Here is a 27,694-nt window from a genome sequence, read left to right as displayed (position 1 = left end):
CAATGTCAAGGATTACGGCAGTGCAGGGGTCTGCGCATGCGCAGACCGCCGATGCGCATTAGCCGGCGAGCACTGGGGCTTAGGCAATCGCGGCGGCGGCACATGCACACTCGCGATTGCGGACGCACGCCTGGCACCAATAAGAGCAGAGGGCGCACTATTTAAACCAGCCCTGTGCATCACCAAATTGCCGTATGGTCTTGTTCCTGTGTTCCTGATTGTTCATGCTTATTGATTGCTTTGTTGCCGACCCAGCCTGACCCTGATCCTGTTGTCTTCTCCTGCTCTGACCTTTGGCTCGTCCTGACTATTCTCTGCCTGATCCTGACTGTCTGACCTCCTGTTGCTGAATCTAGCCTGTGACCTGATTATTCTTGTACCTGCCGCTCTGTACTGTCTGCTCCGCTGTTACCAACCTGGCCCGTCTGACTATGTTACTACCTCTTTACATCTGGCTCTCACCTGCCTCTACCACTGCTGGTTGTACTTGGGGGTCGCGGCCTGGTATCAGGCTGCTTCAAGTCCATCCCCACCATCAGGGGCTCTGGTGAATCAGCAGACTGAGGCTTAGACTCCACGCCTTGAGGAATTCCGGCCTGTGGGTCGTTAGAGGCTACCACCAGTCGGCTCCTGACAGAGTGGGAGACAAAAAGGTCATGGACAGAGGTGAGCTTATTACAGATAGAGCGGGCATTCCAGAGTGCACATGAAAAAGGGAGGGTGGTTTTTGGGAGCATGGGGACTGATATTAAATTGAAGGGATTGCGGCTATTTCTGGAGGAAAGAGCGTGCCTGGTGTGGGAGTGAGATACTGGAGGACCAGGGTTTGGGGAGATATCCCCAGAGGTTAGGAGAAGAAGGAGGGTGAGGAAAGTAACATTAGAGCGGAATGTACATGAGTGTACATGCATTCCAGTCCTGGTGTTTGGGTCAGCAGGAGAGTGAAGTATCAGCAGGAGGTGATGAGAGCAGTAGTAGGAAGATGGTAGCAGTGAGGGTGAGATGTATAAGCTTTGGGGTGGAGTAGAGGGGTAAATAAATGAGATATTTTATGCTTATTTTATTTGTTTTTAGTAAACTTAGGATTTATAATTTGCAATTCACATAATTTTTTTTCACTGAACCTGCCTGAGAATTATACCTACATAGATTTGCTAATCACTACTTTGAAGTGTTTAGGATGACAAGAATTCATGTTCCATAGCTCAAGAACAGAATTAGGATCAATAGCAGAGCAGATAACTATAACATATACAGGGAGCATGTTTCTTTCATATTTATTTTAATTCTGGTATTGAAGAACAGATAAGAACACACATTATGATAAGAGCCGCATTTTCACAATAGTAGATAAAATATCTACTAAGTAGAAAAAATATGAGCCAACTGTAAATTTTAGAGATACTTAAGAGATACTATCATCAATAATGAAACATTACAATACTGAAAAACCATAACATTGGCAAGGATAAATGTCAGTAGAACAGATCTAAAGCTAAAATAAAAAATTAGAGATAAAACAATTAAGATATACTGTATATCAATATTGAGACCGACCATTTTTTCTTATTAGTACCTCTCCAAAGGTTTTCTATTTGTCTATACTGCAAGTCCCCGTGGATCTTATTATGAAAGATTCTAAAGTGATTGGATAAACTATGGTTTTTATATCCATTTTTTATGTTAATAATGTGTTCTCTTAATCTCACAGACAACTTTCTAGTGGTCCTTCCAACATACTGGTAAAGACACGGACATTCTAAAAAATATGTTGTATCACATGTAAAAAATTTCTTTATATTATAGGTTTTACCTGTAGCCCTGGAAACAAAAGTAGTTTTCATTCTTTCTTTATCATTTACAGATTTATAAGCTAGATATCTCTTGCATTTAAAGAAACCATCGCAATCTAGAAACATAATATTCTTTTTGGGGGATTTGGAACATTATGAACTAATTAAGAACATAAATTGGGGCCTTCCTATAAACTTTTTTTAGTAAATATTCTTTAAAACATTTTCCCTTAAAAGAATTGTATTTTGTGATAATATTCTCAAACATCTTATGTTCTTCATTGTATTTAGAGATGAAAACTAATTCACTAAATATATTATTGTGTATACATCAGGGTCCAAGGGATTACCCTGAACATACTATCACTAAGGAGCAGTCCACAGGCCACCATCCAAGGGATTACCCTGATGTCCCAACAGTAATATCCAGGAGCACTGGAGGGAGGCTATCGCATTACAGACCTTACCTTGACCAGCTGATGAACCCAAGGGAAATTTATATTTATAAACGCCCATTAAACTGTGCGTTCTGGTGAGTGTGCATTTCTTCAGCACTATACCGCACAGCACCTTACTATCAGGAGGATATGAATAGATGAGAGCACTTGAAGTCACCTTAATATCACCATATGAATTGTTTCATTTACTTATTTATCCATTTATTTATAGTATTTCTCTTTTTAGCGCTGCATCTTCTGATTTATATTGTTTTATGGGGTTTATGGTTACCTGGTGCACAGCTGCTATTCTACTGTTGTAGGTGTGCTCGTATACATTTTCTTTACTATTATTGTGTATACGTTTATCCTGTAACAATATATCTCTCTATATATATCTAAATCCCCAACTTTCTTTCTAACATCCTCTATCTCATTCTCTTGGAATCCCTTATCTAAAAATCTCTTTGATAATACTTTACTCTGCTCATAATAATCCTTATCCAGATTATAATTTCTCTTAATTCTAACAAATTGAATTTTAGGGATACTTTTAAGCCAAGTGGGGTGATGACAATTTCCTCTTGGTATAAAACTATTGCGATCTGTCTTTTAAAAAAAGTTTGCGTATATAGCTGTTCCCCACTCTTAAAAGTCACCAAATCTAAGTTGTTTATTTATTCCCACTCAATATTGGCTGTAAATTTAATTTATACAATATTTATTATTATTCATAAAAGTAAAAAATTCTGTTAATGATCCCATAGTACCTTTCCAAATGATGACGATCAAAATGACTGTACAATTTTAACCCATCCCAATCCATACTATAAATATCCTCTAATGCCCATTTGTTAGGGAGCAAATTTGCCACGCTTATTTAGTATCCATTGCAATGCCTTTGATCTGATTAAAAAAGGTGTTTTCATGCTAAAAGAAATTATCCATTGCTAATTTTAATGATTCTAAAATGAAATCAACTTGAGGTTGCTGTGGTTCAGAAAAATTGAGTAAAGTCCATTCAGCAGCTTCCAATCCATATTCTTGTTTTATATTTGTGTACAGTAGTTCTACATCAACTGTCACAAGAAAAAAACTTCTTTAGCTTTTAATTTCTTCATTAATGAGATCCTTACTATGCCTTAAATACACTCTTCCCCTCGATATCGATATTCTCATAGTCTTGAAGAAATGGAGACTACCCAACTAACAATCTGTCTCCCTCGGGGTTTATGTTTATTTTTATGAATTATGGATAATTGGTAATTAATGGGGACGCTAGGTGCCTCTGTTACTAGATATTTTGCCTCTCTCTTACCTAAAATACTTTTTTAACCTTTTTTCACTCATTTTCTTAATTTAGTCTTTAGTTTATTGGTGGGGTTACACCTTAATCTAATATAGGATTCTTCATCCCATAACTATCTATTTATTTCCAGTAAATAATCCTCTCTATTCAAAATAGCAATCCCCCCACCTTTATCTGCTGGACGTATAACAACATTCTTTTTCTTCTCTAAAGCTTTCACTTTTTTCACAAATTCTCTCTGTCCCTTCGCTGTCTTAATATTAAAGTCATTAATCTCTTCTTTTACCATACTGGAAAACACATCTACATATTCATGTCCTGTTGGTTTAGGGCTAAAAATATAGTTGCTTCTTACTGCACTATGTACAAAAAGTCCCTCATCTGGTATTCCCTTTTCACTATTTTTCTTGTCAAAAACGTTTTTAATATTGAGTTTCCTTGCAAAAGTCCAAACACTATATACTAGTATAATCAGTATAATATGTTCCCTGTTAACACAGTAGCTCTGTAATGCTCAGGATAGTCCAAGACAGACACAGCATGATATTTATGGAAATGCTTAGTTATCAGAGAAGGTGCAGATCCTTATACACAAGTCATAAATCAAAGGTAGTCAGCATGTCGCACAGGAGCAGTCCTTATTCCAGGATATACAAGGATTAACAATGATTAACATTCATTAACAATGAATGTGTGATTGGAGACAGCTAATGCTAGGCTGTATAGGCAGTGTGTCGCAGTTCCAAAGTGTAGGTATAAAATGTATGCATGGCATGTAAATACTATATATATATATTTATATATATATATATACACACACACACATACAGCTGAATAACATGGTCCAGGGTACTACACATCTAGAAACAGGTGACAGTGACCTTTATGGGGAGCTCAGAGTGTTTATGCTGTACCAGCCTGCAGGATTAGTAATGAATCCAATAAAAGGGGAATGAGTGAGTGGTGTGCTCTGTGTAGTACAGTGACGACTCTAGGAAAAATATATAGGGGGGCACATAAGATACCACAGTCGAAACTGTTGGGGGCACTAATATTTTTCACCACTAAATCATACCACTGAAAAAAAACGAAATAAGTATATATAAATAAGATTACAAAATCCGAAAGTAACGTGTTATGCAAAGATACCTTTTTATTATACTAACCTAACACTTAAAAGACAAGCTTTCAAGAGTTTTCCTTTCTTCCTCAGGTATTGCTTCAGACCTGAGAAAGAGAGGAAAACTCTCAAAAGCTTTTCTTTATAGTTTAAAGCAATTTCAGCAAACACCAGGGCAGTGTAAATAATCCCCTAAATGTTAAATATGTCACTAAGGAAGACCTATGAATATTGTAATTAAACTATGATCAGATGAATTTTGTGCATAGATTAGATGTGGCCTGGGAAGTAAACATTATTTTATCCTCTCAGCGTGAGTAAATGGCTTCTCCTAAGAAGAAGCACATGACGGTCAGAGGTGTAACTAGGAACCTCAGGGCCCCAGTTCAAGAATCCATGAATGGTCAGAGACTGCAGATATGCTACAGGAACTGGTCAGAGAGTGCAAAGATACTACAGGAGGTGTCAGAGACTGCAGGCATACTACAGGAGGTGGTCAAAAACTGCATACATGATGATCAGAGACTTCAGACATGATGCAGGAGATAGTCAAGAGACTGCAGACATGATATAGGAGATGGTCAGAGACTGCAGGCATGCTACAGCAGATGGTCAGAAACTGCAGGCTTACTACAGGAGATGGTCAGAAACTGCAGGAATACTACAGGAGATGGTAAGAGACTGCATGCCTACTAAAGGAGATGTTCAGAGTCTGCAGACATACTATGGGAGATGGTCAGAGACTGCTGACATACTACAGGAGAGGGTCAAAAACTACAGAGATAATACAGGAGCAGGCTATGCAGTGTCACTGTTGCTAGGCAACTGACAGGGGGCTCAGTTGTCTACAACCAAGAGTGCCAGCCCGAGGGCCCGGGGTCAGTAGGGGGCCCCATGAGATGCCCCTGGTACCTTTTTTATAGGATTTTTTGAGTTTGGGCAAGGACACAGGGGCCCCATGATCCCCTATTGCCCGGGGGCCCCATGAGTTGTCAGTCCGCCCCTGATTGTGTGAGAGTTTGTTGAGTAGCTGTTAAGGAGGTTTTGGGACTAGTTAACATGAGAATTATGTCATCTGCAAAGAGTTAATCGTGATTATTATTATTATTATACTCTACATTACAAAGGGGGACAGAACATGCGACAGTACAGTAACAATACAATGCGATACACGAGGGGTTCGAGGGCCCTGCTCCTTCAAGCTTACAATCTAGGAGGGAGGGGATAGTGGTACAGGAGGAGATAGCTGTGGGGGAGTGGGGGATGGGGTGATAGGAGGAGTGGAGGAGGTCGGCAATTAGCAGGGGGTGGGGTAGGTTTCCCTGAAGAGGTGGGTTTTTAGGGTGCGCCTAAAGGAGAGGAGAGTAGGTGATAGTCTGATGGATTTGGGTAGGGAGTTCCAGAGGATGGGTGACGCCCTGGAGAAATCTTGGAGGCGTGCATGGGAGGAGGAGACCAGGGAACTAGAGAGAAGGAGGTCTTGTGAGGAGCGAAGTGTGCGTGTTGGGTGGTACTTGGATATTAGGTCAGTGATGTAATTTGGGGCAGTATGGTGGACAGCTTTGTACGTCAGTGTTAGGATTTTTAATTTGATCCGTTGTGCAATCGGAAGCCAGTGGAGGGATTGGCAAAGGGGGTGGCGGAAACGGAGCGGTTGGTAAGGTGAATGAGTCTGGCTGCCGTATTCAGGATCGACTGAAGCGGGGATATCCTGTGGCAAGGCAGGCCAGTGAGGAGGGAGTTGCAGTAATCCAGTCGTGATATAATGAGGGAGTGGATGAGCTGTTTAGTGGTTTCTGGAGTTAGGAACGTGTGGATTTTGGCGATGTTGCGGAGGTGGAGTCTGCATGAGTTTGTTAGTGATTGGACTTGGTGCTGGAAGGATAGGTTGGGGTCCAGAATGACACCAAGTACTCTGGCCTGCGGGGCGGGCCTGATAGTGGCATTGTTGGACATGATGGAGAAGTCAATGGGGGGTGGTGTGTGGGCTGGGGGGAAGACTAGGAGCTTTGGAGAGGTTTAGTTTAAGGAAGTGGAGCAACATCCAATGTATGTCGTTTAGTAGGTTTGTGATTTGGGCAGAGACTAAGTGGGTGAGGCGAGGGGTTGAGAGATAGATTTGTGTGTCATCGGCATAGAGGTGGTAGTTGAAGCCGTGAGAGTGTATGAGCTGTCCAAGGGAGGAGGTGTAGATGGAGAAGAGAAGGGGCCCGAGGCTGGAGCCTTGAGGGACCCCAACAGAGAGGGGGAGTGAGGGGGAGGTGGTAGCGTTATAGGTAACGCTGAAGGAGCATTGTGATAGGTAGGTCGAGAGCCAGGAGAGAGCGGAATCTCTGAGGCCGGGGGAGTGTAGTTTTTTGAGGAGGAGGGGGTGGTCGACTGTGTCGAAGGCAGCGGAGAGGTCGAGGTGTAGGAGCACTGAATAGTGGCCATTAGCTTTGGTGGTTAGAAGGTCGTTGGAGAGTTTGAGTAAGGCAGTTTTGGTGGAGTGTAGGGGACGGAAGCCGGACTGTAGGGGATCGAGGAGGTTGTTGTCGTTTTGGTGAGAGCTTAGGCGATTGTAGACTAAGCGCTCGAGAAGTTTGGATGTGAATGGGAGCAGGGAGATGGGTCTGAGGTTGTTCAGGTCATTGGGGTCCATGGAGGGCTTTTTAAGTATGGGAGTGATGTGCGCGTGCTTCAGAGGGGAGGGGAATGCGCCGGGAGAGGGAGAGATTAAAGATGTGGGTGAGGGAGTGTAGGATGGAGGGGGAGGGAGGTCGTAGGAGTTGTGAGGGGATAGGGTCGAGGGGGCAGGTGGTGAGGCGGGCATCATAGAAGACCCTGGTGACCTCCTCGATGGTAGTAAGGTCGAAGGTGTGGAGTGTTGCGGGGGGCTTCAGTGTGAGGAATGTTAGGTGGGGTGGAGGTCAGAGCAGTGGTGAGGCCGAGTGAGAGGGGTGATGAGGGGGTAGCTGTGTGAGAGAACACGGGTTTGGAGGGAGTTTGAGCAGTGGCGATGTCCCTGTGAATTGTGTCAATCTTGTTTTTGAAGTGATTGGCAATCTCAAGGGCAGTGAGTGAGGTGCTGGGTGGAGGTGGGGGCGGAGAGAGCAGAGAGTTAAAGGTGGAGAAGAGTCGGCAAGGATTGGAGGAGAGAGTCTTGATGAGTGGAGGGGTAGGCGTTAGTGGATGAGGAGACAGAGAAGGTAATAAGGTTGTGGTCAGAGAGAGGGAAGGAGGTGTTTGTGAGGGTTGTGGGGAGCGCAGAGGTGGGAGAAGACAAGGTACAGGATATTTCCGTCGGAGTGGGTGGTGGATTGTATGCACTGTGCGAGTGCAAAGGAGGAAGTTAAGTGGAGGTGTTGGGATGTGGCCGGGTTGTCGACGTTGACAGGGATGTTGAAATCCCCAAGGTGGGTAGCTCGGAGGAGAGAAAGAAGGGTAGCCAGGTGGAAAAGTCATCAAGGAAGCAGGATACGGGTCCAGGAGGCCGGTAGATTACGACAATCTTCAGGGGGGTTGGGGAGAATAGTCAGATGCAGTGGGCCTCGAAGGAGGAGAAGGATAGAGAGGGGGGGTTTAGGAGGACTCGGAAGGTGCTCTGCGGTGACAGGAGCAAACCAACCCCACCACCTTTACGACCGTTGGGTCTGGGTGAGTGGGTCCAGATGAGACCTCCATAGGAGAGTGCAGCAGGGGAGGTAGAGTCAGTGGCCTGAATCCAGGTTTCCGTGATCGCTAGGAGGTTGAGGGAGCGGGAAACAAAGAGGTCGTGGATGGCGGTGAGCTTGTTGCACACTGATTGGGCATTCAGGAGTGCACACGAAAATGGGGGGGTGGGTTTAGGGAGCATGGGGACAGATACTAGGTTGAGGGGATTGCGGCAGGACGTGGAAGCGGGAGGGTGCTGTGTGGGTGAGCGAGATGGTGGAGGGCCAGGGTTCGGGGAGATGTCCCCCGCGGTTAGGAGGAGAAGAAGGGTGAGAAAGGTGGCATGGGAGCGGAATGTGCAGGAGCATGTAAGTCTACCAGTGGAGGTGTTCGGGTCAGTGGGAGAGTGGAGTATTAGGAAGAGGTGGTGGGTGCCGTAGAGGAGTGAAGAAAGCAGTGAGGACACAATATACAGTTGTTTGGGAGGAGCAGAGGGGTATAGAGAATAGATTTTGGGAATGGAGGAGAGGAATATGAGAAGGAGGAGTGGAAGAGGCATTTTAGAGAGGTGCACGGGGTTGCGGACAGGAGTGGTGGGAGGCTTGGCTGCCGATAGTCCAGCGTGCGGTGGCGTATCTCGTCACTGTGTCTTCCGGTAGCTGGAGTTTAGGGGAGTAGGGAGAGGGGATCGGGTGTGGATGGATGGTTGCCAGGGGCTCTTGGTTGGAGACAGTCTGGCGTGCAGCGGTTTTCTCGTTGTGGTGTCTTACATCTAGGGTTCTAGTCTTTAGGTCAAGTTGAGCTGTGGTCGCTGTGAGTGGTCTCTGGGTGGTTGGATCTGGAGCGTTGTGCGGCTGTTTCTTGTCTTTTGGGTAGAGCTGGGTTGGGGTCGGCATGAGTGGTGTCTTGGTGGTCGGATCAGGAGCGTTGTGTGGCTGTATCTTGCGGGAGGGTGCGCGTGGTCTTGCGGAGACTTGCTTGGCCGGGTGCAGGGTCCAGGTGGAGGTCCCAGGTAGAAGGATGAGGGTTGGCAGATGCGGGGACACTGTAGGGAGCCTTGGGGGTTTTCTGCTGTCCGGGTGGAGGCCTGGGCGCCTGAGCCTCAGGTTGAGCAGCGCGCCAGGCTGTGGGGTAGTGGACACGGGTGGTGCGGGGGTCGGGTGGTGGTGATGCCGTGCTGGATCCTGTCAAGGGCTACGGCAGCCTGGTCTTGCAGGGGTGGCTCTTGGCGCTGGCGGAGAGGGCCAAGAAGCCCACTGGGGTGTTTTACCTATAAAGAAGCCATGAATATATAGGTTATTTCTGATGGTTTCACCTGCACACCGAGCACGCAGTTGAGCCGCAGCATTCCGGACATATTCTGGACCCAAGCCCAGGAAGCCATGGCCTCACCTCACTCCAGGGATGGAGTCTCTCGATCCTGCAGTAACAATCCAGCCGAATCCTCCACATCCTGGCCAGCACCGCCAACTCACTGGAAGGGAAACCGCTCACTGTTTCAGATCTCTGTGTGGTGGCATCTGACATTAAAGACACTCTGTCAGCAGCAATAGCAGATTTACATCTAGATGTGCAGGTCGTAGCACAGACATTACTATCCAAGACACATGCCAGATGGTTGACATCCACACTACTCATCTCCGTAAGATACACCTTCATTTCGAGGATCTTGATCATAGGGGTCGCCGCTACAAATTACGAGTAAGAGGTCTCCCTGAGACGACTGAATCCGGCCAGTTGTCTCAAGCTGTACTTACCATCTTCAATGATCTCCTTAAATGACCCCATGAATCACCTATTGAGATAGAACGTCACCATAGAGCACTCTGACCCAGGGGCAGAGACGCTTATCCCCCCGCAGGATGTGGTATGTTGCCTAGTGAACTTCAGGCTCAAGGAAGAGATACTATGGAGAGCGAGAACCAGAAATTGCATTCTTTTCAATAGTGCAGAGATCAAGCTATATCAAGATCTATGCTATATTACTCTCCAGCACAGAAAAGATTTACGACCTTATCGCTGGAAATTCCCATTTGGACTTTCAGTCTTTCCCTGCGATTTCCTGAAGAAGTACAAACCTTCTGTGAGGCTTTGAATATCCTGTCGGTAGATCTACCAGACTGGTACAGTGGACTCCGTTTACCACCCCTCTCAGGAGCCGAACCTATGGATGACCAACCGCCCAGAGAACCTGTTATCTCCAGATGCTACAGAACACCGCCTTGTGATCCCACCTCTCCAAATCGTCAGAGGTCCGCACTCGGGGATAGACTTCCAGCCTCTTCAGCTCACCGTAAGGCATGTCGAGACTAATCCCTAGTCCCTGTATATTTTCCTGAGAAATACAGTCTCGACTCCTTATCACAGCCGTGGACACATGCGCAAGGCTGACTGTATGTATTAACGTACAAATATATTTTCAACTCAATTTGATTCTGAATTGTGTTGCCTATATGATTGCTCTCTAGCATCCATTGAACACCCCAAAGAGATAACCCCTATATGTTACTGTATATACCTAGATTGTTGATTCTTGATGTCATTTTACTGCTTTGTAGAAATGATACTGATGACTTGTACATAAAAGGTTGCCTGTGTTTTAGAGGAACTCATATACATCCTTCAATGCGGTACTTTAGTTTACCATGCCTTGACATTTCAAGTACATAGTAATACTTGACTAGCCCCTCCCCAGTGAGAAACAGTGTGCTTTATACCTTTATAACAGGCATGTCCAAAGTCCAGCCCGCGGGCCAATTGCAGCCCGCGTTCCGGACTGAAACGGCCCCACAGGTGAGCTATCCAAATATATAAGTTACGGCCCCCGGTAGTGATTCCCTGAAAGCTACTGAGGACTCCAGCGATCTCTTGACATCATCAGCTGGCGCAGGGAGGAGAGCCCAAATCTCGCGACGTCCGAGATCTCGTGAGATTTGGGCTTTCCTTCTCTGTGTGCCGGCTGATGACGTCAATTCCCGCTCGACAGATCCCTGGAATCCCCAGTGGCGTTCGCAGAATCACTAGTGGAGGGCCGTAAGTTATATATTGGGCAGCTCATATGTGGGGTCCCAGGTGGTGCGCAGGGAATTACTACTGGGGCTACCATTTACCATTATTTACTATGTCTGCAGTCTCTGGTCATCTCCTGTACTGTCCGCAGTCTCTGGTCATCTCCTGTACTGTGTCCGCAGTCTCTGGTCATCTCCTGTACTGTGTCCGCAGACTCTGGTCATCCCTTGTACTGTGTCCGCAGTCTCTGGTCATCTCCTGTACTGTGTCCGCAGTCTCTGGTCATCTCCTGTACTGTGTCCGCAGTCTCTGGTCATCTCCTGTACTGTGTCCGCAGTCTCTGGTCATCTCCTGTACTGTGTCCGCAGTCTCTGGTCATCTCCTGTACTGTGTCCGCAGTCTCTGGTCATCTCCTGTACTGTGTCCGCAGTCTCTGGTCATCTCCTGTACTGTGTCCGCAGTCTCTGGTCATCTCCTGTACTGTGTCCGCAGTCTCTGGTCATCTCCTGTACTGTGTCCGCAGTCTCTGGTCATCTCCTGTACTATGTCTGCAGTCCATTGGTTCAGAATTTTTTTTCCCTGTTTTTCGCCTCTAAAACCTAGGTGCGTCTTATGGAGCGAAAAATACGGTATCAATTTGGGCTATAATGGATTGGTGCTCAGGATCGCTTGACGTCATCATACAGTGCAAGGAGAAACAAAGCCCAAATCTCGCGACCTCCGAGATCTCGCGAGATTTGGGCTTTCCTTCTCCCTGTGCTGGCAGAGTGATTTAACACCTGTTTAGATTTGTCATCCAAGTCACAAAATGAAAAGTATGCCGTTTTCAATAAACTTTTGCATAAAATAGTTAATTTGCATTTAATGTTAATGGTTCATCAGAATGTCGGGCAAAATGGTCGGCCCTCGCACATGTTCACTTCATCAAATCTGGCACTCTTCCAAAAAAGTTTGGACACCCCTGCTTTATAATGAGGGGATTTTTTGAGATTCAGCATGATGAATTATACTGATTAGTCTTTGTATTGCATCAGATGTTTGTCTACCTTTTGTAATACCTATTTGGTCAGGCTGGATCAAATCCAGAAGTATATCTGCTAATCTACAAGCAATGATCTTGCCATAAATCTTTATATTGATATTCAATAGGGAAATGGGCTGTAAGTTTTGTGGACTATCTGGTTCCTTCCCTGGTTTAGGAATTGTGACAATTAATGCTTGTAACATTTCAGAAGGTAATGATGCGGAAGAAAATGCATTGGTATAGATTTGGTTCAGGTAGGAACTTAAGATGTTTTTAAAAATTTTGTAGTATTCTCTTGAAAAAATGTCTGGCCCTGGACTTTTGCCATTGGGTAATTATTCTATTGTTTTGTATATCTCATTCAGTGCAATAGGGGAATTTAAGACATTTAACTGATCTTCTGAAACAGTGGGTAGTTGAATTTGAGATAGAAAATTTTGTATAGTTTTAATGGAAGGTTGGAAGGTAGACACATCTTGTTTTAGATTATAAAGTGATTCATAGAATTGAGCAAATTAATCTACTACTTCTTGTGGATTAGTCATTTTAGTTTTATCTTTTGGGTTGGTAAAACATGATATCTTAGTTTTAACTTGAAATTATTTAATTCTGTTCGCTAGGTATTTCCCTGCTTTATTTCCATTTGAGTAGTAGTTAAGTCTTAGTTTTTGCGTGTTTTTATCAAATTGGATTATTAATAAGGAACATAACTCATTTCTGAGTTTGGAGAGAATGTGAAATATTTTGGTCAAGATTAGTTTTATTTTGTGCCTCTATTTTTTGAATATTGAATAGTATATCATTAAGTTGTTTGTTTCTTTATTTTTTAGCTTTAGCACACATTTGTATAATGATACCTCATATATATGCTTTGTGGGCACTCCAAAGAACATTAGGATCTGACACAGATTGTGCATTTATATGAAAGAACGCAACAAGTTGTTTTTTTGTTGTTGATGTATTGTTGGGTATTTTTATAATGGAAGAATTTATGCGCCATAGACTATGAGGTTTCAACAAATGTTTATCTTAAATAGTGATTGAGACAGGCGCATGATACGTCCATGTTATATTACCTATGCTTGATGCAGTGATATTCTGTAAAAAACATTTATCCACTAATATGAGGTCTATTCTTGAGTATGATTGATGTATGGCAGAAAAAAATGTATAATCCCTTTCACCTGCATGTTGACACCTCCAGGCGTCATATATGATTTATTTTATAAGAATGGGGTATAGAGTTGGAGTAATTTTTGACTTTGTGGAATCTAGGTTTCTATCTACTCTAAGGTTGAAGTCTCCACATATTATAAGAGAGCCAGAACAATTTTTGGAGATCAACTTAAAGAGCTTGGTAAAATTTCATTTTTGGTGAATGTTTGGTGCATATGAATTCACAAAGGTATAGTTAATATTATCCACAGTACAAATAAGAATCAAATACCGACCTTCAGGATCTGAAACGATTTTGTGCAGAGCAAAGTTTAATGTATTTCTGACAGCAATGAGTCCTTCTTTTTTTCCCCAGAAGCATTAGCTGTATAAACATGTGAAAAATTTGTATGTGTGCACTTAGGAGGAGCCGAATCTATAAAATGGGTCTCTTCGATACAGATTATATCACACTTATCTTTAAGTGCTTGTTTCCACATGTGTGTACGTTTAGCAGGATGATTCAATCCATTAACGTTAATTGAGATAATTTTTAGACCCATTGAGAAAGTATACTTAGTGACATTGGTTGGGGCCCCTAGGTTGGTAACAAAACTTTGTGTTGATGGTAGTTATGCCATTTAGACTGTTGGGAATTACACAGTGGGAGAGATGGAAAAAAATATTTGAACAAATAACAAACCAATAAAAAATTGATTCTTAACCACTTGAGCTCCTGAGGATTTACCCCCCTTAATGACCAGGCCTCTTTTTGCTACTCGGCGCTGCACTAATTCAACTGATAATTGCGTGGTCATGCAATGCTGCACCCAAACTAAATTTACGTCCTTTTTTTCACACAAATATAGCTTTCTTTCGGTGTAATTTGATCACCTGTGCGCTTTTTATTTTTCACGCTATAAACAAAAAAAGGCCAAAAATTTTGAAGAAAAACAATATTTTTTACTTTCAGCTATAAAAAATATATAGTAAACTCAAAGTTGGTTATAAATTTAGGCCAAAATGTATTCTGCTACATGTTTTTGGTAAAAAAAATTCCAATAAGTGTATATTGATTGCTTTCTGTGGAAGTTATAGCGTCTACAAACTATGGTATAAATACTGCAATTTACGCCATTTTTCTGCTATACAGCGCTGCACTAGTTTAACGGCAAATTGCGCGGTCATGCAATACGGTACATAAATGAAATTTACATCCTTTTTTCCCCACAAATTGAGCTTTCTTTCGGTGGTATTTGATCACCTGTTCGGTTTTTATTTTTTGCGCTATAAAAAAAAGGCTGACAATTTTGAGGAAAAAAAACAATATTTTGGACTTTTTGCTATAAAACATGTCCAGTAAAAAAAAAATGCAAAAATCAAATTTAGTCATAAATTTCTGCCAAAATGCATTCTGCGACATGTCTTTGCTAAAAAAAAATCCCAATACATGTAAATTAATTGGTTTACGTGAAAGTTATAGCGTTTACAAATGGCGGGAAAGATACTGGAATTTTTAATTTTTATTTATACTAATAATGGCGCCGATCAGCGACTTTTGGCGGCAATCAGCGACATATGGCAGCGACCAGCGACTTATGGCAGAACCGCGGGACTGCGGCGGACATTTTGACACTGGGGGGAACTGACTTGGGGTCACTGACATCCTCAGTGACACCAATACAGTGATCAGTGAAAAAAAACCACTGAAACTGTACTGTCACTGGGGAGGAAGGGGTTAACATTTTTAGAATTTGCTGTGTAAGGGGAGTGTTTTACTAGGGGGCGGGGGTGTGTACTGGATGGGGGGAGGGAGGGGAGAGCTGATCAAGGGAGAGAAACTCTGCAGCTTCTCACAAGCTGTCAGAGAACTGACACAGAACAGGGCTGTGTGTAAACAATGCAGCCCTGCTCTGTGTCAGCGATCACCATCAATCGCGGAAAACAGCCGGTAAAAAATGGCCGTGACCCGTCGGCTGACACCCGCTGCTGACACCCGCGGGACAGGTAGGGCGGGCGCGCGCCTCTTTTGAAGGCAGCCGTTTTAAAACGTGCTTTTGCCTACGAGTTCCGCCCTGCCACCATTTATATGCGGTGGCTGGGCGGCAAGTGGTTAAGCAAGATCCAAAAGCAATAAAAATTGCATAGTATTCGTGGGGTAAGAACAGAGTAGGTGGTTCTACCTTTGATAAACATCAGGTGTAGGTAGAACAATCGGTGCACTGCTAAGAATTTTGATTTTATGGATATGCAGAAATTGTAGAAAAAAATGTGATTATATAGTTAGTGTTTAGTTTGACGTTTGTGAGTAACCAGGTTCCATTCTGAATTTATTCTAGTGACAGGAGGTTGCTGGTGTTCAATCCCTGGGAGAATGTCCCACTCTCTGAGACGTTTCAATCCTTCTTCTAAATTGTTGATTGTAGTAGTCATACCATTTCTGATGACAATCAGTTTGGTTGGGTGCCCCCAGTGGTAGATGATTTTATGATTACGTAGCACCTTTGTTATTGGGAGAAGATTCTTCTTGAGTTGCATAGTATGTTTAGACAGATCTGTAAAGAGCTGGATAGTGGAAAATTGAGTAGGTAGGTTTTGGGGCTTGCGGGTAGCTTCCATGATATTTTCTTTGATGTGGAAAAAATGGATTCTCACCAGGACATCACGTGGAATTTTCTCTAGAAGATAGGAGGGTTTTGGAAGACGATGTATTCTATCAATGATCAGATCTGCATTTGTGGCATTAGGTAATAGGACATGGAACAGCTCCTGTGCATAAGATCTTAGTTGATCAGATTGTACAGATTCTGGAATACCCCTTATCTTGATATTGTTGCATCGTGATCTGACTTCTAGATCTGTGACTTTATTTGAACCATTCTATTTCCTCATCTTTTTCATTATAAGAGCCTAGCAGGGTATTAAAAGAAGTGGTGTACTCCCCCCTGTTCACTTCCATATGATCTACTCTTTCACCAAGATCATTAATCTCTAGTTTAATCGGTTGCATAGAGTTCTTAATATCTGATTGAATGGAAGATCTCAGTGAGAGAAGCATCTCTTTCATTACCGTATCACAAATGGGTTGGCTGGTAGTAGGAAAATTAGCAATTGGATCAGTCAGATTGTTTGCAAAATATAGAATACTAGTATGAGAGCTTACTTCAGTTTGGGGTGTATTAACACCTGCCATTCTAGGTTTAGATTTAGCTGGACTTGCTATAGAAGATATAGAGGTGGTAGGAGAGGTAGGCTGCATTGTTATAGAATGGTTTCTGTGTTTTACAGGTGTGTCAGGAGGAGCTGCTGTGACTTACCTGTGTGCTGAGCGGGAGGAGGAGGATCCGGAGCCACTGCCATGACACTGTGTGCTATGCTCTGGTCGGAGGAGAAACTCCTATTTTCTGGAGTTTTCTCTCTGCTTTTCTTTTTTTTTGTCATGTTCCAGAGGGTCTCTAGCTCTCTCTGAACACTTGGTTTCTGTGTCAGGGCCACCGCTGTGAAGATCGGGCACCGTGTGTGCAGCAGAGCTGTTTGCTCAAGCTGCCATTCAGCTCGGACGCCAGCCATGCCCCCCACAAATTGGACTTTTTTAATGTCTAACTCTAAGCATTTAAAAAAACTGGCCAAATGGAATATTTATTGTTTGCATTGGTACTGTTTCCCAGGGTAGTGCCCACCCCCATGCTATTTTTAACACCTCTTGCCTATTAGCCCAGAAAATAGGCATTTTTAACTTGACAGATTTGGTTTCAATGTGATTTGGGTTTGGCAACCAAACTTTTCTGAAGTTCGCCAAACCTTGCTCGAACCAAACCCGGGGCAGTTTGGCTCATCACTATTTGGGAGTACACCACAGTCTCTCTCCTCATTGTTTGGTATAAAGGTTGATTTTTCATAAAGCTCTGCTTATTATTTTGAGAGTATAATGGCAGTGGCAACTACATGCCCTTTCAAACTGCAGGCATAACATTTAATTCTGCGATATACTTGGAAAGGTACATTAATATCAGATTCAAATTTAGGTTAAGGGTGGCAATATGCTTTGAAAATCCATAATTTGGACAGTTTGTTCATTTTTCGTCCAGTTAATGGCCACAAATAGAAAATATTTTTCTACTTTTTTGAGCAAAAAAATTGAAGGAAAAGGTTGGGAAACTTCTCTTAAATGAACAATAAAGTGGAAGGTTAATGTGTTTCTTGCCCGTTTAAAATCAAACTGATCGCACTGTGCATATATGACAAAAACAATCGAAAAACTGATTCATGTCCGTTGAACAATTTATCATCCGAAATTTGGTCATTACATGATGGCAACATCGTTTGCTCTCACGAGCAAGTGTTCATTATTCTAAAACAAGTTTGAATGATTTTTCAAGTAGTGTATGGCCAGCAGCAGAGTACTGTTTTGCAAATATTCCTTCTGCCTTTGTATGTGCCACTCTGACTACTTTTGGAGCTACTATAGAACACTTCACCTGTTCCTCAACATTTAAACTCTCATTTCCATGGCTTCTACACTTAAATATGGATTCAAAAATATATAATGTGCACATTTTTGGTTTCTCTCCTACAGTTTTGCTTGAGAGAGTCCTTCATTTTTACAGTTTTGAGATATAACTTCTTTCAGGCTGTCAACATTGAGGTTTATTTACTGACCCTAGGTTCACTGTGCGGGTGGTGCCGCTGTGGATCCACACAAAAATCCGTGCAACCGCGCCACCCGCACAGAGAAATGTGGACCTGCGGGCGGGTGCCATTAGTTATAATGGCATGCCGCCCACACTGGAAGACACAACCATGCTGGGAACCGAGGTTACCGTGCAGGCTGCATTTTCTTCTTCCCTACATGTCATGGACATGGGAGTCCATTCAAATGAATGGGCTCTCATGCCCATGCAAAATGAGGCCCGCACGGTCGCATATATGTGAACCGGGGTCAATCTGGTGCACCTGTGCATGGTAGCTAATCAGCTTCTAACCTTAGCTTGTTCAGTTGAGCTTTAGCAATAAAACCTGTTATCTGATTGGTTTCTATGCAGAAGTGCACGAGATTCTGAGTGAACCAGCTTTAGCAAAATAAACCCCATTCTGTTGAGGATGCATGACGTCTTTTCTTCCGGTAATGCCGCTGACGTCACTCGAGTATCTATTTCTGCACCTAGATACACCTGGAGGGGATACACCACTTGTCCTGACTGCAGGAGGAAGAAAAAGCCAAGGCTGAGGTGGGTTAACAATGTATCTAGGTATGGTTCTGATCATGCAGGTGGTGAGCAGGGCCTAACCTAGCTATGCTGACATAAAGCCGCCCAGAAAAATTGTTAATATAAATAAAATGTTTGTATAGCCAAATTATCAAATATCTTTAAAGTTTTGTATAGAGTAGGAAAGGCTGAGAACCTTTACCAATGTATTTTTGCTGTATGTATTCCATTGAGATTTACCTTCACTTCCCATCCCAGTAATGGAGAAGGTAGTTAGATAAAATCTCTCAAAAATGAGAGTTGTCCCCAGATCAGCTGTCTTCATTGCAAAATTTACCCCACCTCTTTTCCTAGTGACAGGTGTAAAAGTTTGCAATTTCAGTCACTTTCTGTCTCAGTGATAATAGTCACAAGGACTGTATACCTAGCAGGGACACAGACAGCAAAAAAGTTGAAAGGGAGTTCTAATTTTTCCGAAATGTTTCTATAGTTTTGTAAACAAAGCAATTGAAGTTTAAGTCCTCATGCACACTGGACATTTTTCCAGCTGCTGTTTTTGGTTTATAGTGTTTTTTCCAACAGCCAGTACACTCCCCCGCATGTTAACCTATGTGTCTATGCACACATAGACTTTAATCAGCGTTTTTTGGCAGGGGCGTTTTTTGGCTGGAAGAAAAACACAGAAGTAGTGGGGTTCTAGAGGAAATTTTTTTAGCTGTAAAAACGCTCTAATGCTGGTAAATGCAGGCAAAAATGTGGTAAAACACAACAAACCAGCATTTTTGGACTTTTTTTTAGCAAATATGTAATATAGTTTTTATGTGTAAAATATGCTAACAAAGGCTAAAAACACAGCTAACCGCTAATGCAAAAACGTGAAAAAATGCAGAAAAACTTGCATTTTTAACATGACTTTATACATGTAACACTAACACCATTTTTAAGACGCCCAGTGTGCATGAGGACTAAAGCTTATTCTAGACAAAGACCTCTATGCTGTTACTACAAAATCTCATTTGATGTCTGGGTAGCATCATCACTCACACAGTTTTAGGTTTTTCCATCTTGTGCTGCACATGAATGTTAAGGCTTTAGAGCAGCTACAGCAGTTAACAGGCAGCATTTTCTGATAAATAAAGTGGGAAGGAAGCAGGAGCTATGCAAAAAAATACCACAAAAATTGAGAGTGGGAATTTGCTTTAATTTATATCTTTTTTTTTTTTTTGGTTAGACAACCAGACCCTAGGTTATACATAAAATGCTAAGTGAATGCAAAAGAATGGTTAAACAATATGTAGACCGCACTAAACAGGTGCCAGCTGCTGAAATGCTTTGTAAAATCAATTAAAGCACTCTTTACACATTGTTCCTACCATTCTCAGAGGCTGACACTGGTTGGCTGATTTACACTGCTTGGATGGTCTGCCGGACCTCAACTATTCGCAGCAGTGTTACATAGCCAAACTGATAACAAAGCAATTTATTCGAACAGATGGCAGATGTCAGCAAATAAAGTCACCTCAGCAGCTCCCCAGGAACGTGGGGCTCAAGAGAACGTAATGACCAACCGATTGCTTGATATTCCACTATATTACAAAAAAAGAGTATCACAAAAAGAGTGACAATCTTGCCATATCCCATTGTACCTAAATTCAATGCACATGTACAGCTCCATTAGCTCATCTCACTGAACATCTGTGGAACATGTACTGCTTCTACCCTGACGTGTAACAACCTGTCAGTGCATCTCACCTTCTGTCACTCTACACATACTGGTTTGTCAGAAAAGCACTTCAAAGCCATACCTGTGATCCTAGCAGGCAGTGTACATAAATATGGATAACAAGTGTCAAGCTTAAGGGCCCATGAGATTTGATGATTTTTCTAATGTAACAATGGAGGTTTTTTAATACAGTAATTCTGTCTTCACTTGGTGACACTCCACTGAACACTATGGTTCCAATTATGGAAGGAATAAGGGAAGGCTGACAAGAGTTCGAGCTTATTTTAAATGACTGAGACATTATAGGCCAAGGCACATACTAAGATGTGTCAACTGCTCTGCAGATGTGAAATGCACATGCTATACCACTGTTAGGAATATATATCATGTGAATTCTTACAGTGTTTCTGGCATAAATGAATTTTTGGATACCTATGTATTTGTATTAATACAAAACAGTAGTGAAAATACACTGCTCAAAAAATGAAAGGGACACTTTTTAATCAGAGTATAGCATCAAGTCAATGAAACTCCTGGAACTGGTCAGTTAAGTAGCAGAGGGGCTTGTTAATCAGTTTCAGCTGCTTTGGTGTTAAATAAATTAACAACAGGTGCACTAGATGGGCAACAATGAGACAACCCCCAAAACAGGAATGGTTTTACAGGTGGAGGCCACTGACATTTTTTTTTCCTTACTCATTTTTTCTGACTATTTTTCACTAGTTTTGCATTTGGCTAGTCATTGTCTCTACTGGTAGCATGAGGCGATACCTGGACCCTACAGAGGTTGCACAGGCAGTCCAACTGCTCCAGGATGGCACATCAATACAAACCATTGCCAGAAGGTTTGCTGTGTCTCAAGCACAGTCTCAAGAGCATGGAGGAGATTCCAGGAGACACGCAGTCACTCTAGGAGAGCTGGACAGGGCCTTAGAAGGTCCCAAACCCATCATCAGGACCGGTATCTGCTCTTTTGTGCAAGGAGGAACAAAATGAGCACTGCCCGAATCATGTGGCAGTTCCTGGAGGATGAAGGAATTGATACCATTGAATGGCCCCCACACTCGCCTGACCTAAATCCAATAGAACACCTCTGGGATATCATGTTTCGGTGCATCTGACATCGCCAGGTTGCATTTCAGACTGTCTAGGAGCTCAGTGATTCCCTGGTTCAGATCTGGGAGGAAATACCCCAGGACACCATCCGTCATCTCATTAGGAGCATGCCCCGACCAGGGGTGGACTGACAACTCATGGGGCCCCCGGGCAATAGGGGATCATGGGGCCCCTGTGTCCTTGCCCAAAACTCAAAAAAGCCTATGAAAATGGTACCAGGGGCATTTCATGGGGCCCCCTACTGACCCCGGGTCCTCGGGCAGTGCCCGAGTTTCCAAATGGTCAGTCCGCCCCTGGCCCCAACATTGTCAGGTATGCATACAAGCACGTGGGGGCAATACAAACTACTGAGTAACATTTTGAGTTGCTGCAATGAAATTTCAGCAAAATAGACTAGCCTGATGCATCATTTTTTCACTTTGATTTGTGGGGTGTCTTTGAATTCACTCCTCCGTTGGTTGATAATTTTCATTTCCATCAAACGATGGGGCATCCTTACGTTCCTAACACATTACCCACTCCATATCTGTATAGATATCCAGCATGATATTTTTCCTCATTGAGATCTGATGTGTTTTCAAAGTGTTCCTTTAATTTTTTTGAGCAATGTATATTCTTCATCAACAGTATGTCATTCTTTATCAAATCGTGTTATCTTTTTTGTGTTATACTAATGCAAAAAATAATACCGTTAAAAAAAAAAAGGATACATATTAATATTTTATATATAGCACTAATGAATTAACTCATGCCTTACAAAGACAATAGAACTTTTATTCCAGCTCCTGTGCTTGAAGAGTTTATGTAGGGATGGGTGAATCTGCCTAGGTTTGATTTTCGAAGATTCATTGAATCCTGTCTGAAAATCATGTAACCAGAACTTAGCAGCGAATCCCACCAAGTCTGTAAGCACAAATCCTGCTTTTAAATTCTGGTCATTTTGTAGGTTTTACTAATTCCAGTGACCCTTTCCATATAATTAATTTTGAGTTTAATGGGCCATCTGCACCATCACTGCAATATGGTCTGCAAAATATTATTACAATTCATGCTTTCTTACAGCTGTTATCTATTTTCAGTGGTATTTTACCATGTACTTTCCCTTTTAGCACCTTGTTTACTTGTAAACTGTTCATCTTACCTTTTATCACCTTATAGCTATCAGCTTACCATTCATCTGCACTATCGTCACTATATTATTTCATAATCACTCAGTTTAACTACTCCCCCCTTTTCATTGGCTGTTTCTTATTATGCTTTTTTATATCCTCAGTCACAACACCTTAGGGCCCTTTCACATGGGCTTTCTGATCATCCGCCTGTCAATTTTTCAGGCAGACCTGACTGGAAGCTAATGCAGCTCTATGGACAGATGGATGTAAATGGATTTGTATCTGTTTACACCCACCTACTTCCGAGTAAATCCAGTCCTTTTCCATTTTTCTGGACCTAAAAGTGGCAGGTCAGAGGTAGCCTGATGTAAACAAACACCAGAATCCATTTACATCCAGCCACTTATGAAATTATCTCAGGTCCACCTGTGTCCACCAGAAACAAACTGAATGGTACATCTGTACCATTCGGCTCTGATTAAGCAGGGGATCTGCTCAATCCCCTGCTGAATAGAGCAGTGTGTCTCCTGTGTGCGTTTCACTTTTGGATGCACTAGAGTGGATTTACTAAAGGCAAATTAACTGTGTACTTTGTAGTTGCTCCAGAGCTTAGTAAATTGGAGATTTTTGATCATTTGCTTTTAATATTATCAGTTTTTTTCCAGAATCTTTGATTCTCTGTTTTCATTGTCCGGTATTCATCCTATCACCACCAGCACACGATACAGACCGCATATATTATTTATTATAACATGCACTTGATACATAGAATTATCAGACAATTTTACATTGCTACCACACCACATTGTGAGATAAGTATCTAACTAAGTTATATGAAGTCATTGTTAATATGATTTATTAATCCCATGGCCTCAATGCCCTCATTTCATAATCTAGATCGAGTGTGAGCCATTACACTTCTGTGAATTTGTTCCATTTAATACTGTATGAGTTCACAACTTTATTATCAAATTTAATTTTACCACTATGTGAGTTCATGATTGTATGCATAACAAGCCTCTTTTAAACCTATTTGATATGGTATTTGCCCATCGGTTATGGTTTCTAATATTGAAGATATCCATCACATGGCATCCTCAGGATTATATGGTTTTTATTGCATGGAATATTTCATTTGTCTACTGTTCTTTCATTACTATTTTTATATTATGGAGGTCATACTGTATTATTATGATTTATAAGATATACAGTAGGTATATCTCTTACTGGTTGCTTTGCTTAGGTATTACTCTTTTCAGTACAAAAAACACCTGACAACATTTTTATTCTTTTTATCCATATGTAGCATTACCCCCTTAGGGGGCCGCTGTATTTGATTGGATCCCTCTATGCTTTACCACCCACACTCTGCACACTCTAGTCAGTAATCAGTCCTTGAGCTTGGTTTTGTGATTTTATTAAGGGGTTAAACTTGCATTGGGTCTAGGGGTATATGGCATGTCCGAGGAACTGTATAACTTGAGGACAATTCTTAGCAACCATTTACAGAAAATGTGGATTAGCAACAGTATCTCTTTAAGGAGTACTAAGCCCCTTGGGTGTACCTCCTCAGACCCTGGATGATTCCTCCTCTTCACCCAGCTGCACTGAGGGTATTCCCTGAGCAAGTGGGCCCACAAACTGTCAATTGAACAGTCCTGAATGAGAAGCTATTTGGGTCTTGCACCTGACCACCCTTTCCCCTGATCTGGCCCAAGGGGTGTAAGAGTACCCACACTGTCCTCTCCTTTTACCTTAGTGGGTTGGTGGCTGCCTTAAGGCCTTATGTTGGGCTGGCTCCTTCCCTGCTACACAGGCTGTCCTCCCCAGGAGATGTTTAGGCAGTGTAGATCCTCTTGTCCAACAACCTGTCTGTAGGTAGGCTCCCCTCCCTGGGGTCCCCTCCCAGGCTCCTCACTCCAGCCTTCCTCAATCCATCTTCCACCTGACATTGCACGCTATTCCCCAGGTTCTCTGATATTTAAGGGTTGCCTTGGTCACCATGCCCAGCCTCCTGCCATAGGATTGGCCAAACATGCATATCTGGGCCTCCTCCCATCCTCTCCCCTGCTCCAGAAAGCTCTCAGGTTTCTGGAAAGGTGGGAGGACTCCAGATGCTCTGACCTGTTAGAGCCTCCCAGTCTGTCCTGAGGTGACTTCACTACCTCACTCCCAGGCTGACTCATCCCCAGGCTGCTACTCAGCCTCTATCTAAAAAAACAAACCAAAAAATCTAATCTAACTAACCGGGAAGGCGTTACACATACATTAGATTTTTTTGTAACTGGAAAGTGTTAGATCTATTGATATTGTTTCACACTGTTTTGTATCCTAGCCTTAATGAAGTGGGAACCCCCAAAACACATTGAGTTTTACCTGCTGACCTTTTATCAAGACCATTAAAAGAGAAGTATGGCCAGACCTTTTAGCCATACTTCCCTTGTGGGTCATAGTAGTGCACTTTCTTTTGCCTTCCTATGACACAGAGTCAGCTTTTTGGCCTGCTATTGCCAGCTGGTCAGCTTACATGGCAGGGACACTCCAGTGTTGACAATATTGTTGGGATCAACCCAACTGACCCCAGCTTTTAGAGGGCAGCTGAAAGCTGGGGCCAGCTACCCCCACCTCTTCTCCAGCCTGGCGCTCTGTTGAGCACTGGTTCAGCAGAGAAGTGAGTGACAATCACTGCTCTCTGCTCTGAGCAGACTGAGAACTGAGCGATCAGCAGTCATGTGAGCTGGCATTGAACAGATGCAATATCATACTGATGCTGCAGCATAAAGGTGAGTATAGATGTTTATTTTTTTATAAACCCCATACATCTCCATTAAATCTACAGTCAGGTCCATAAATATTGGGACATCGACACAATTCTAACATTTTTGGCTCTATACACCACCACAATGGATTTGAAATGAAACGAACAAGATGTGCTTTAACTGCAGACTGTCAGCTTTAATTTGAGGGTATTTACATCCAAATCAGGTGAACGGTGTAGGAATTACAACAGTTTGCATATGTGCCTCCCACTTGTTAAGGGACCTGTCAGGGATCCGGGTATGACCAGAGGTGTGTGGACTGACACAGGGAAATGCAGGCTTCAGGAGTGATGTATACGAATATAATTTATTAGGAACAACACAAGTATACAACACACAGTACAAACAAAACCAAACCTCCAACTAATGTCTGTATGTTCATGAACACAGACACGCGTAGTCAGGCTGCAGAGGTAGAGTGGTCAGGCAGGCCGGGTCAGGAACAATCGGGCAGACAAGGTACAAACGGAGCAGGCAGGAGAAAGGTCAGAAATAGCCGAGGTCAGTGCAGGCGGAGTTCGATCAGTGTCAGAGTCAAGCAGGGGAAGCAGGCAGGCGTCAGGACCAGGTACAGGGGCTCATGGGAAACAAACACCAAGGCACTGACTGCAGGCCTGGCCATTGCTTAAATACACCTCCTGCAATCAGCCTCAGGTGATGGCTTGATTGCAGGAGTGAGATTCTGGCTGCTGAGAGCACCCGCTGGCCAGCACTGGTACTGCAGCCCACAAGGCAGGTGAGCCCCAGCACCACCTGTGCTGAGCCCATTTCTGACAGGACCAAAAGTAATGGGACAATTGGCTTCTCAGTTGTTCCATGGCCAGGTGTGTGTTATTCCCTCATTATCCCAATTACAATGAGCAGATAAAAGGTCCAGAGTTTCAAGTGTGCTATTTGCATTTGGAACCTGTTGCTGTCAACTGTCAAGATGAGATCCAAAGAGCTGTCACTATCAGTGAAGCAAGCCATCATTAGGCTGAAAAAACAAAACAAACCCATCAGAGAGATAGCAAAAACATTAGGCGTGGCCAAAACAACTGTTTAGAACATTCTTAAAAAAAAGGAACGCACTGGTGAGCTCAGCAACACTAAAAGACCCGGAAGACCACGGAAAACAACTGTGGTGGATGACCGAAGAATTCTTTCCCTGGTGAAGAAAACACCCTTCACAACAGTTGGCCAGATCAAGAACTCTCTCCAGGAGGTAGGTGTATGTGTGTCAAAGTCAACAATCAAGAGAAGACTTCACCAGAGTGAATACAGAGGGTTCACCACAAGATGTAAACCATTGGTGAGCCTCAAAAACAGGAAGACCAGATTAGAGTTTGCCAAACAACATCTAAAAAAGCTTTCACAGTTCTGGAACAACATCCTATGGACACATGAGACCAAGATCAACTTGTACCAGAGTGATGGGAAGAGAAGAGTATGGAGAAGGAAAGGAACTGCTCATGATCCTAAGCATACCACCTCATCATGAAGCATGGTGGTGGTAGTGTCATGGCGTGGGCATGTATGGCTGCCAATGGAACTGGTTCTCTTGTATTTATTGATGATGTGACTGCTGACAAAAGCAGTAGGATGAATTCTGAAGTGTTTCGGGCAATATTATCTGCTCATATTCAGCCAAATGCTTCAGAACTCATTGGACACCGCTTCACAATGCAGATGGACAATGACCCAAAGCATACTGCAAAAGCAACCAAAGAGTTTTTTAAGGGAAAGAAGTGGAATGTTATGCAATGACCAAGTCAATCACCTGACCTGAATCTGATTGAGCATGCATTTCACTTGCTGAAGACAAAACTGAAGGGAAAATGCCCCAAGAACAAGCAGGAACTGAAGACAGTTGCAGTAGAGGGCTGGCAGAGCATCACCAGGGATGGTGATATCTATGCGTTCCAGACTTCAGGCTGTAATTGACTGCAAAGGATTTGCAACCAAGTATTAAAAAGTGAAAGCTTGATTTATGATTATTATTCTGTCCCATTACTTTTGGTCCCTCAACAAGTGAGAGGCACATATGCAAACTGTTGTAATTCCTACACCGTTCACCTGATTTGGATGTAAATACCCTCAAATTAAAGCTGACCGTCTGCAGTTAAAGCACATCTTGTTCATTTCATTTCAAATCCATTGTGTAGGTGTATAGAGCCAAAAATGTTAGAATTGTGTTGATGTCCCAATATTTATGGACCTGACTGTATATTATTATACAGACCTCTGAACTTCCCACT

At 42.9% G+C, this 27,694-nt stretch overlaps 1 protein-coding gene across 3 annotated transcripts in view; it reads left to right on the top strand.

Moving 5' to 3' along the window:
- The window catches only part of LOC149441553 (GRB2-related adapter protein 2-like), a 611,356-nt gene that overhangs the window by 68,835 nt on the left and 514,827 nt on the right, over positions 1 to 27,694 (top strand). The window contains exon 2 of one of the 3 annotated variants that reach the window (XM_089657206.1): positions 18,646 to 18,708. The exons of the other annotated variants lie outside the window; for them this stretch is intronic. The gene's annotated coding sequence lies outside the window, so the exon portion shown is untranslated. The remainder of the gene's footprint in view (positions 1 to 18,645; positions 18,709 to 27,694) is intronic. 3 annotated transcript variants of the gene reach the window in all.

This window comes from Staurois parvus, unplaced genomic scaffold (assembly GCF_062004578.1).
Source record: "Staurois parvus isolate SC_StPar_1 unplaced genomic scaffold, SC_StPar_1.0 ptg000977l, whole genome shotgun sequence".
Taxonomy (NCBI): Eukaryota; Metazoa; Chordata; class Amphibia; order Anura; family Ranidae; genus Staurois; species Staurois parvus.
This window is presented reverse-complemented; position numbering and strand designations above follow the sequence as displayed.